The following is a 10,634-nucleotide window of genomic DNA, read 5'->3' on the forward strand; positions in this document are numbered from 1 at the left end:
TCAAAGAGAAAAGCGTTTTACAAAGGATTATACTTGAATCACTTTCAGACGGTATTTTAAAATACAAGGATGCATAACTGGGATTTTTTTTTTTCAGCCATAAACATCTGCATAACTCTTGGATGCTGATGGGTGGATGGCAGACAGTGCGGACTGGCTTGGCAGGAGCATTCAAGCCACTACTTGAGGGTGATGAAGCGTTGGAAACAGGCGCATTGACAGTGTAAATTCTAATGCTGATCTTACTCCTGCTGTTAAAGGCAAGCGGAAAAGGATGCCTCTCTCTGTCCCCTTTCGTCTCTGTCTCCCTCTGGCTTTTAGTTTGATTCTCACCAGTTTTTTTTTGTTTTTTTTTTTTCCCATACTTGGATGATGGCGATGGGGGACAGAGGAGAACCTCAACTATCTTCGACATTTTTCTTTTTTTTTCAAAATTTATCTCTATGGTTGGAAGTATTGCAGATGTCCCCCCCCCACTCCCACTGACCCCCTCTACCGCGCCCACGGACATTTGCTTTTCTCTTCAGCCCGCTCTGCTGTTCCAAGGCACCTAGAATCTTCTGCCTTTCCCGCATTCTTCCTTTTCCATCCTCACCGATAGTTTGGTGTTTTTGTATCGTCCCGTTCAGCTTTAAACTAACCTTCTGCGCGCTGATTCCCTCCTCCTTTCCCTCCCGGCCCCGGAGAGCCCACTCCGGCCCGCCGCGCGGGTCTCAGCACAGCGGAGAGGCGGAAAGACACCTGGGTGTCCCCGCAGCCTCCTGCCGCGGACCCTCGCGGGAGTCCCTGCGCTAGTTGCCGGGAGCAAGACGCCGACACTTTTCCCTCCCCGGCCCCGGTCCCCGCGTCGGAAATCCACAAGACCCGGCTGCGGGGTGGCTGCGTGGCTTCAGAGTCGGCTCCGCACACGCAAAGAGTGGGCTGGAAATAAGTCCAAAAAACAGTCTATGAAATAAAAAGATACACAAAATGCACAAATCATTTCTGAGAACTCAACGGGGGTTTCAACTCTCCATCCCCCTCCTCCCCCTTTTGCAGCTGTTCTCCTTTAAAAAAAAAAAAAAAGAAGTTGGACTTTCTGCTGGGGTGTATTCTAATTTTAATCACCCATTGTAAAAGGGGAGGTTAACATAGAATTTCTGGTTCTGACTTAATGTCCCCTGGAATTAAATCTAATTCTATTAATGGAATAGAATGTGTTTCTTTGGGAAACTTGTGTGAAAACACTAGCTTTGTGATTTTATTTTGTTTATTTTGGGTACTTTCTAATCAATCTTTCAAGTGACTTCTGGGAGAGGGGCCTGACCCAGCTAACTTTACACCCAGCAGCGCCAAAATGATCTTTATCACAATACTCAACTTCAAAATCTACAATCCATGCTGGCCATTCCCTCAAGATTAATTTTTCTTAAATCTCAGAAAAGTTTACTAACTAACATACCCACAGGGAGACACAGATGTTGGCGTTTCCATAGTGCCTAATCAGAACACGGGATTAAGATGTGTGTTATCCTATATGTTATTTTAGAAAACAAACATTGTTGCCTCTAATATTTGGGAAGAATTGAATTCATTGGTTGAGTTAGGTAGACTTTTAAGAATTGGGCTATATAAGATTATGTATGAAATGTCAATTTCATATGTACCCTCAAAGCAAAATGACACTTCAATTTCTTTTCACCTCACTTTGTTCCCTTTCTTTTACCCACTAATCAAAAGTCATTTCATATCAGCGATGCTTTTCTTCACGTTTGTACTTGGTTATTCACAACTCTTGGCTCCTCTTGTCTTCGGGGTTTGTAATTGTTGGATTTCTTCTCCTGGGCTGCCTGGAAAACAATGGTTGGCAGTTCATCTGCTTTAAAAATCAGCCACTAAAATAAAAAGGACGATCGTGGCCAGATGCGAGGGTCAGAAGTGTTTAAAACTGTTGCTTATGGGAAACATGAGGCTGGTCCCCAGGACTGGAAGTAGTAATTACCTGGAAGAGGCGAATGGAAGAAACCCCCTTCTTTTCTGTGGTGAGAGCTAATTCTACATGGTAGTTTCAAAATTGTATTTGCAAGAAATACTGGATACGGGGGGTAGCAGTTAGATGGCATTATACAGGAAAAATTGTTTGGAGGAGTTAACCTTGCACACTTCTCATTTGAGATGCCTTAATTTATTGTGCAATATACACATAGATAAATAAAGCTGTAACGGGCTTCCAGCCTCACCGGAAGGCTCAGGTCCCCTTAAATTATGCTCAACCTCTTCAAAACATATATTTAAACAATAGAAATAAACTTCATTGGAGTCTGGTGACCAATTTGGAAGCCATTGGAAGGCAAGACAATAAGTCCTGATTACACGCAAGGATTCTCTGTGATGTGCTATCCCCTTTGCCAAGTCATTTGGCTGCTTTATTTATTTAATTTCTTTCTTTCTCTCTTTTTTTTTAAGAAACAAACTTTCATTTATGGTCTTCCGCAACCTGCTAATTTAACACTGGAGCGTGTTACTGCAGTGTTAGGAGGAGAGAAAGAGAGAGAGAAAACAACAATACTGCAATGATCCAAATGATACAGTAGAATTATAGCAATTATAGTTCTACTTGTGGGAGAAAACCTTGCTGAGATCAGGCAAACAAACTGAAGCCTTGTGAGGATAACTAGCGAGGGGATTGACAGCCGGCGCTGGGAAGAACCGGAGGGCACAAGCAGAAATATTTGCCTCTCCCCCACCCCCTTAGCTCCAACCAGTCAAGGTTAACCTCCTCTAAAGCTGCTTTCAAAGTCTTAGCCGCTCCAGGGTGTGCATTTTATGCACACATCCAGGTTCGCCTTCCTGGAAGTCTGGTGATGGGAGGAAATGTAACATAATCCGCTTGCCTGGCACTTGCCCCTCGCCTTATCTGCCCCTGCTTGCCCTCCACTCCTTCCCCGTGCCCGGGTTCTCCCCGCGGCTGCTGCCGGCATCTCCCTGTGGACCGTGTTTGTTTGTTGATGTGTTTTCAAAGGAGCAGCCGGTGGAAAGGAAGGTCCGAGTGGAGTGATCACTTGGATTTCCAGGGAAGACTCCTTGGCGATGCTAATCCTTCCCTCTTCGCCGTGTCGATCGCTGAGCCGGGGGTTCCACCATCAGGGCTCGGCTGGGAGAGGTCAAGGTATGGACGTGTGCGTGTGATTATGGTGTTAGGACAGTTCCCCTGATCTGCAAACTTCGCCACTTTCGGTTCCCCTTCAGCGACCAGGAAAGGGGGTGGGGGAGCGAGAACTAAAGAGAAAACAGACCACCCCAACCGTCCTGGAGGCCAACCGAGGAATGTTCACGCCAAGCCAGGCTACGCGGTCGCAGCCTCACATTTGCCCTGGGAAGGGAAGGGGGGGGGTCTCCTCCTACGGGGGAGAGGCCAGTGGTTGGGCTCTCACCCTAAGTCCCTCGGCGGGAGCCCCCATCTCCTGCCGCACGCACCCCCAGGTTTCCAGCCCCAACAGGGAAACTTCTCTGCGCCCTGAAATCACCAAGACCTCGCTGCTCCTCTCCAACGCCGCAGGGCGGGAGTCCGGGTGCGTCCAGGGTCCAGGCGCGCCCCGTGGCAGCTGCTTCTCCGTAGCTGCTCCTGGCGACCCCGGACGTGGCGGGGGACACAGGTTGCAGCCGAGCTGCGAGCGCCCCTGCGCCAGCGTTAGCGCGGAGGCCTCGCCGACCCCGGCTGCCCGCGTCCCCACGCAGCCAAACCCCCCTCTCGGGCTGGGCTCGGCGCCACGGCGAGAGCGCGCCCCCTAGCGGGGGCTAGGGGTGTGCCGGGCCCTCCCGCCGCAGCCTCTGGGGACTCAAGTTGGCAGATCCGAGGGATCCGGCAGGAATGAATGGGGGAAGACAACAAAAGCCTTGGAAACATTTCCAAGTGTGCAATAAAAGACCCATCTGTACCTTTCTTCTCCAGCGCGTTCGTGGGTAATGTCCCCTGATGCGCGCGCGAGGGGAGATAATTGCTGGGTGGATTCTTGCCGGCGAACCTCAGGAAACACTGGCCCGAGAAGTGGAATAATTGGGGCTGGGGCGAAGGCAAGCGTGCCGAGGCTGCCCAAGTCTGAATCCCCCGTGTCTGGCGCGTTGGTGGGGGCCTGGCTGCCCCTGCCCTCAGTCCCTAGTGACGGGTCATCTCAAGGTCGCCACAGTGGTATTTATTTTCTTTAAAACGGTCTCTGTGGCACCCACACATTCAACCTCTCTGATCCCCTCCCGCCTTCTGATTTTAGGAGTCTCCTTTTTTTTTGTAAAGTTGATGATCCCTACCTACCGTCTCTGTGATCCCTCCACCTCTGACTTGACGCCCCCCTATTAACATCCCCCAAGATTCCACCGCTCTCCCCTACACCCAAACCACCGACTCCCTCCCGGTCTGGCCCGAAATGGGGAGAAACGCGAGGTTCCCCTTTGACATGTTCAACCTAGAAAGGATGAGTTGTTGTTTTTTTCTCGAAGCTCTTAGGACTGGCGAGAAGTTACGGATGACGCCTCTACAAAGATGAAGAATTCCCATTTCAAGTCCATAACATGTTCTTTCTTTTTTGCTCAGAGTGCCTTCATCCTAAGGCATCAATCAGAAAAACGCCAGCGGCGCTCCTCCTGGCCTGGAGCCTGCCAGCTGACGTCCTCGGCCCTGCAGGATTTTAAAGTCATACGAAGGCCACAAAAACATTGACTAGGTAAGGCCTGGAAGGAGAGGCCAAAAATAGGAGCGAGAGCTCTTTAAAGCCTCTTATTTGGCGATGTGTTTCGCTAATTGGGAAGTTCAACACAAGGCTTTCCCTGCCCATAAAAGGCTGGTATTTCAGTGTGTGTGTGTGTGGGGGGGGGGGGGAGCAGATGGAAGGGGTCCCGTGGGAAGGCAAGCGTGGGTGTCCCCGAGTTTGATTAAGAGTTGCATTGTGCTTAAGGGAGGGGGGAAGATGCCGAGACTGGGACAGCGTTTCTGTTCCCTTCATCACAAAATAACCTGAAGTAAAAAAAAAAAAAAAAAGGCCCGCGTCTAAGAGCGGGCTCTGGAATAGGAGTACCATTTAGACCACGGTGTCCCTGGAATACAGAGAGCTAATTTCCTTACCGATCAGAAAACACAAATAGCTGAACCGAAGAGGGCGAGCGGGGCGGGGCGGGGGGGGGGGTGCGGGAGATAGAGGAGATGGACAAGGGCAAAGAAGAACGGCCCCGGAATGAAAATAACTGCGCCAAAGGGCTGGCTGGCATTCCCCGCTCTGCCAGGCGTCTCCTCCAGAGCCGGGCAGCTCTGTCCTCCCCAGAACGCACCCTCTGCCCCTTGACTTTCCAGCCCAGTCGGGATCCGATTCGAGGACACCCCGCATCTTGGGACGGGGTGGGGTGGGGGGCGCTCCCAAGCTGGGAGGGGAGGACAATGTGGCGGAGTACCGGGACCCTCAAGGACTAGGGGCCTCAGAGGCAGGGCGGACCGGCATGAACTTGGCCTCCTTGTTCATGGGCAGAGCAGTCCACAGGGCACTGGTCGGCTGGGTTTTCCCATCGGAGGAGCTCGGGGAGCCTGCAGCGGCCGCTTGGACACCCCACGACGTGTCGCCTCCTGGGTCTCGGGGCCGCCGGAGGAGGCTGAGCTAAGACCTTGTCCCTGTGACCCGGATCCCGCCAATGAGGGGGGAGGAGTGACCGCAGGTCCGCGCTGGGAGCGGGACGAGGGCGCCCACGAGGGGGCGCAGGCAGGGAGGTGGCCGGCGGGGCACCGACCAGCCCAGGAAAATGCTCGCGGGAGCAGATGCAGGCGGAGAGTAGCAGCAAAAAAAGGTGGGACAGGAGAGCAGATGAATCTGCTCAGAGGCAAATACACTGGCCTCGGGGAGCCTTGGTAGTTTTCCTGTGGGCATTACAGGAGAAGATCCTGAGCAGATTATTCTGAGTGAGAAATTGTAGATTTCTCTCCATCGCCTGAAATTTTGTGTCCAGTGCCTCTAAACATATTATTTCCTCGCACTTTTGCCCCCACTTTGGACGTTAGGGGTCTTAGCACAGTCCCGCCCCCAACAATTTAGTACATCTTTTTTTTGAAGCGGAGAATTGCATTATGGCTGTGGGAGTGAAGAAGGTATTTTATTTGGGCGAATGGCAGTTGAGTCTTCATACTCATGGGGGTGGGCGCTGATTAGTCTACCCCCTTCACCCCTTACTTATCCAGACCTCATTCTTGTCCCTCAATTCTCCCCTTCACTGCCGTTGGGGCCATTTCATTTTTTATTACTGGCCCGGTTTAGGGTTTGCAAGGGACTGAGGAGAAATTAAAACCAACGTATTTTGCTCGGAGAATCCCAAAATGGCTAGAAGGAAAGGAGATTGAAACCCACAGTTCAAGTGAAATTTAGACCTACGAGTGATTTTTACTTATTTCTTTTCATGGATAATAGAGAGTTGGCTCTATCTGTCACTGCACGTTTCTCCCTAATAAACAGTTCCAGGACTATAATCTAACAGGCGTAAAATTTCCAATTTCTGAGAAACGAAGTGACCACCGACGCTATCTTTTAAATAGTACAAATAGAAACCTCTGTTGCCACAGTTTTCCACACTGGAGGATCGATTCCAAGCTTTCTTCCTTCCTAATGCAGGCCTGGTGTGGGGGTAGGGTGCTGTGTACCCCACACAAAGACTTGCAAACCAAGATAGGCTGATTTGAATGCTGGGGTCCCAGGCGAAAATCTCCACACAGGGCTTTTGACTCTCTGCCAACTGCAAAAGGGGACTGATCATCAAAGAAAATGCTGTCCTTTCTTTCCCCATTTCCTTTTATCTCCTCCCAAACTATGGCCAACTTACACCGGGCCTCACAGGATGGGGAGCAAAAAGGGAGAGGAGAGACTTGTTCAGACTTTAATTTCTCTACAAGGTCCCACTTGCACGGGGTATAGGTTTAGTCGTGTTTTCCTCTCAGATGGGCCTTGTTTATGGAGGTTGCATCTTCATAGCAGGCACTTCTTCCACCCCCCCCCCCCCCATCTCCCAAGCATCGCATTGGGCAGGATTGACTCCCATGGCATAGAGCTCAGAAAGATCTCACCCAGAAGCGTTTGATCAAAGACAGGAAGGGGAACTGGTCCAGAAAACGCTACCCATCCATCTCCTCATGAACCAACTCTCACATGTTTCTCCTCACCCTCCTATTTTCTTCTCCAGCTTTTCGGTTAAAGTATTTTTATATTATTTATACAAAGCAAACGACCTTTTATTGCATTATACGAAAGGGAGAGTGAAGCATCACTTTGAAAATTGTGACATTCCAATGAGAGCTATATTATGTTGCTTGAACACAGTTTGAAGGCATCATTGGTATTGTCTGTGGTGGGAAGTAAAACAAAGGCTCTCACAGCATGTCGGGTTTAATACTAAACATGCTCACATTTAAGACTTTCAACCATTAAGCAGGAGAAAGGAGAAAGGGAGACGGGAAATAGTAACCGAGGGGGAGAGAATTGAGAAGACGGAAGCCACCTTAGTGAAGACAATCCTGAGAAACATAGCTGGCGTGGATTGCGCACCTACTACGTGCCATGGGCCTAAGTCGGTGGTTCTCGACCTTCTGGCCCTTTAAATACAGTTCCTCATGTTGTGACCCAACCATAACATTATTTTCGTTGCTACTTCATAACAGTAATGTTGCTACTGTTATGAATCGTCATGTAAATATCTGATATGCAGGATGGTCTTAGGCGACCCCTGTGAAAGGGTTGTTCGACCACCCAAGGGGTCGCGACCCACAGGTTGAGAACCGCTGGCCTAAGTGCTTTCCACACGGATTGATTGATTCTCCCAACAACCCTATGAAGATGGTTTTATTGTAATCCCTCTTTTACAGACGAGGAAACTGAGGCACAGAAAGAGTAACCAGCTGGCCCTGGTTTAGCCGGGATTTGCCTAGGTTTTCACACTGAAAGTCCTGTGTCCCAGCAAATGCTTCAATCCGGGCAAACGGGGATGGTTGGTCCCCCTACGCACAGGAAGCAGCCATTTGTCTCAGCTCACAGAGCTGGGGCCAGGATTTGAACCCAGGCAGTCTGATTCAAGTCAGCCATTCCCACCTCTGCACATCCTGTCCATTTTACAGATGAATAAACTTGAGGATCACGGGGAGATCAATTGACTTATGCACAGCCACACAGCTTGCTCATGGCAGGAGGGAGACTATAATTTGGAACTTTTGAATCACACCCCCTTCTTACTCTTGGCTAACTTCTATAAAAAAAGAGTTTTTGTACAAAAGGTGGCTTTGGCGGACCTCCTATGAACCAGGAGGTCATGGTTTGATTCCCGGTCAGGGCACATGACCAGGTTGCGGGCTCCATCCCCAGTAGGGGGCGTGCAGGAGGCAGCCGATCAATGATTCTCTCTCATCATTGATGTTTCTATCTCTTCCTCTCCTTTCCTTTATGAAATCAATAAAATACATCAAAAAAGAAGGTGGCTTTAAAATATCTTCAAGATAGAATTAAGGAGAAACAAGATAATATACAAGAAGAAGATGAATATCATAGCTGGACATGTACATACATTAGCACTACCTCGCAACAACATATTAGAACATGAAGGAAAAGGAGGTCACCTATATTGTAAACACAATTTATAATGAAAGACAATTTTAAAATTGCAATAAGCACACAAAGAAAATAATTATATGGAACATGCAGCCATTAGGAAGGGAACATTTTAACTCCCTAAAGCATTTGCTGTATTGTTCTGATACCATAATTGTTCAATCATGATGATCATTGTTCTGGCTCATACCGTCCTCAAAACTGGCAGCCCCCTGCGGTGTTCGTGTTTCCAAACAGCTTCGCCGAGGGCCTTGGGACAAAACTTCCAGAACCAATTCCATTCTGTGCATATAGCTGGTAAGCAGCTTGTGGAGCTGGGCATTGGCCAGGAAAGACCTCTCTCTCTCTCTCTCTCTCTCTCTCTCAACACAGACCATTCTAAAAATGCAGCTTGACATCAATAAAAATAATCACTATTTGATGCATTTCTTATAATTATAGGGCATCAGGGCATCTCTCAGTGAGGCTCTGCAGTTAGCAAAGTTGTGATTTGGCTGTGTCAGGCTGACGCGGGAGACAGCGAGAGCCCAGCGCCCCTCCGAATTCTGGCAGGCATCCTGAATGCCAACAGCTTGGGCACAACTTCAGGGAAGAAAACATTTTGGAAATGATGAGAAAACTGTGAGGGGGGGACAAAAGAAAACTGTAAACAGAAAATGTGCTAAAGAGCGCAGACTTATGCAGAGCTAAAAGAGGGCAGGTGGAGTGCGTTCTCGGTTTCTCCTGTGAAGAAAACACTGGGCTGACTCCATTCTGGTTCCGCAGAGCTAACATGTGCCTCAGTGATGGTGGCTGTTTTACTGAACAGAAGCACCTGGGGCTGTGTGAGGGGCAGGGCTAGAAGGGCCAAAGGCGTCTGAGGAAAAAGGTGAACAGCTGTGTTTCTTATCAGACACAGAGGCTGAGTCATTGTTTACTCATTCCCCTGTCTTGGACATTTGTGTTATTTTTATTGTTTCGTTATACAAATAACATTATAATGAAAACCTCTGTGCCCCTAACATGTTCTTTTTGAAAAAAAAAAAAAAGTTTATATTGATTTCAGAGAGAGGAAGGGAGAGGGAGAGATGGAAACATCAGTGATGAAAGAGAATAATCAACTGATGCCTCCTGCCCCCCCCCCCCCCACCAGGGAACAAGCCCGCAACCCGGGCATGTGCCCTGACTGGGAATCCAACCGTGACCTCTCAGTTCTCAGGTCAATGCTCAACCACTGAGCCACACTGTTTTTAAAATTTTTTATTGATTGATTTTTAGAGAGAGAGAGAGAGAGAGAGAGAGAGAAACATCAATTTGTTCCACTTATTTATACACTAGAGGCCCAGTGTGTGAAATTTGTGCACTAGTAGGGTCCCTAGCAGCTGCCAGCCAGGGACTCCCTCCCTTCCCCCGGATGGCCCCACGCCCTGGTCAAACTCCCAGACAACTCCCGGTTGAGGGAACAATTTGCATACTATGCTTTTGTTATATAGGATTCATTACTTCTTATATGTACCCTGCCTGGGTGTTGAACCTGCAACCTTGGTGTATTAGGATGATACTCTAACCAACTGAGCTACCTGGCCAGGGTCTAACATTCTTCTTTTTTTAATTTTAAGTTTTTATTGAAGTTATACATGCATGATTTATTTTTTGTTAATCCTCACCTGAGAATATTTTTTCATTGAGTTTTAGAGAGATTGGAAGAAAGAGAGAGAGAAATATCGATGTGAGAGAGACACATCAATTGGTTGCCTCCTGCACGCACCTTGACCAGGGCAGGGGAACCTGCAACCAAGGTATGTTCCCTTGATTGGAATCGAACCTGGGATGCTCTATCCACTGAGCCAAACCAGCTAAAGGCTACGTCAGCGGTTCTCAACCTGTGGGTCGCGACCTCTTTGGCGACCGAACAACCCTTTCACATGGGTCGCCTAAGACCATCCTGCATATCAGATATTTACATTACAATTCATAACAGTAGCAACATTGCAGTTATGAAGTAGCAATGAAAATAATTTTATGGTTGGGTCACAACTTGAGGAACTGTATTTA

This window comes from Myotis nattereri (assembly GCF_964212035.1).
Source record: "Myotis nattereri genome assembly, chromosome: X".
Taxonomy (NCBI): domain Eukaryota; kingdom Metazoa; phylum Chordata; class Mammalia; order Chiroptera; family Vespertilionidae; genus Myotis; species Myotis nattereri.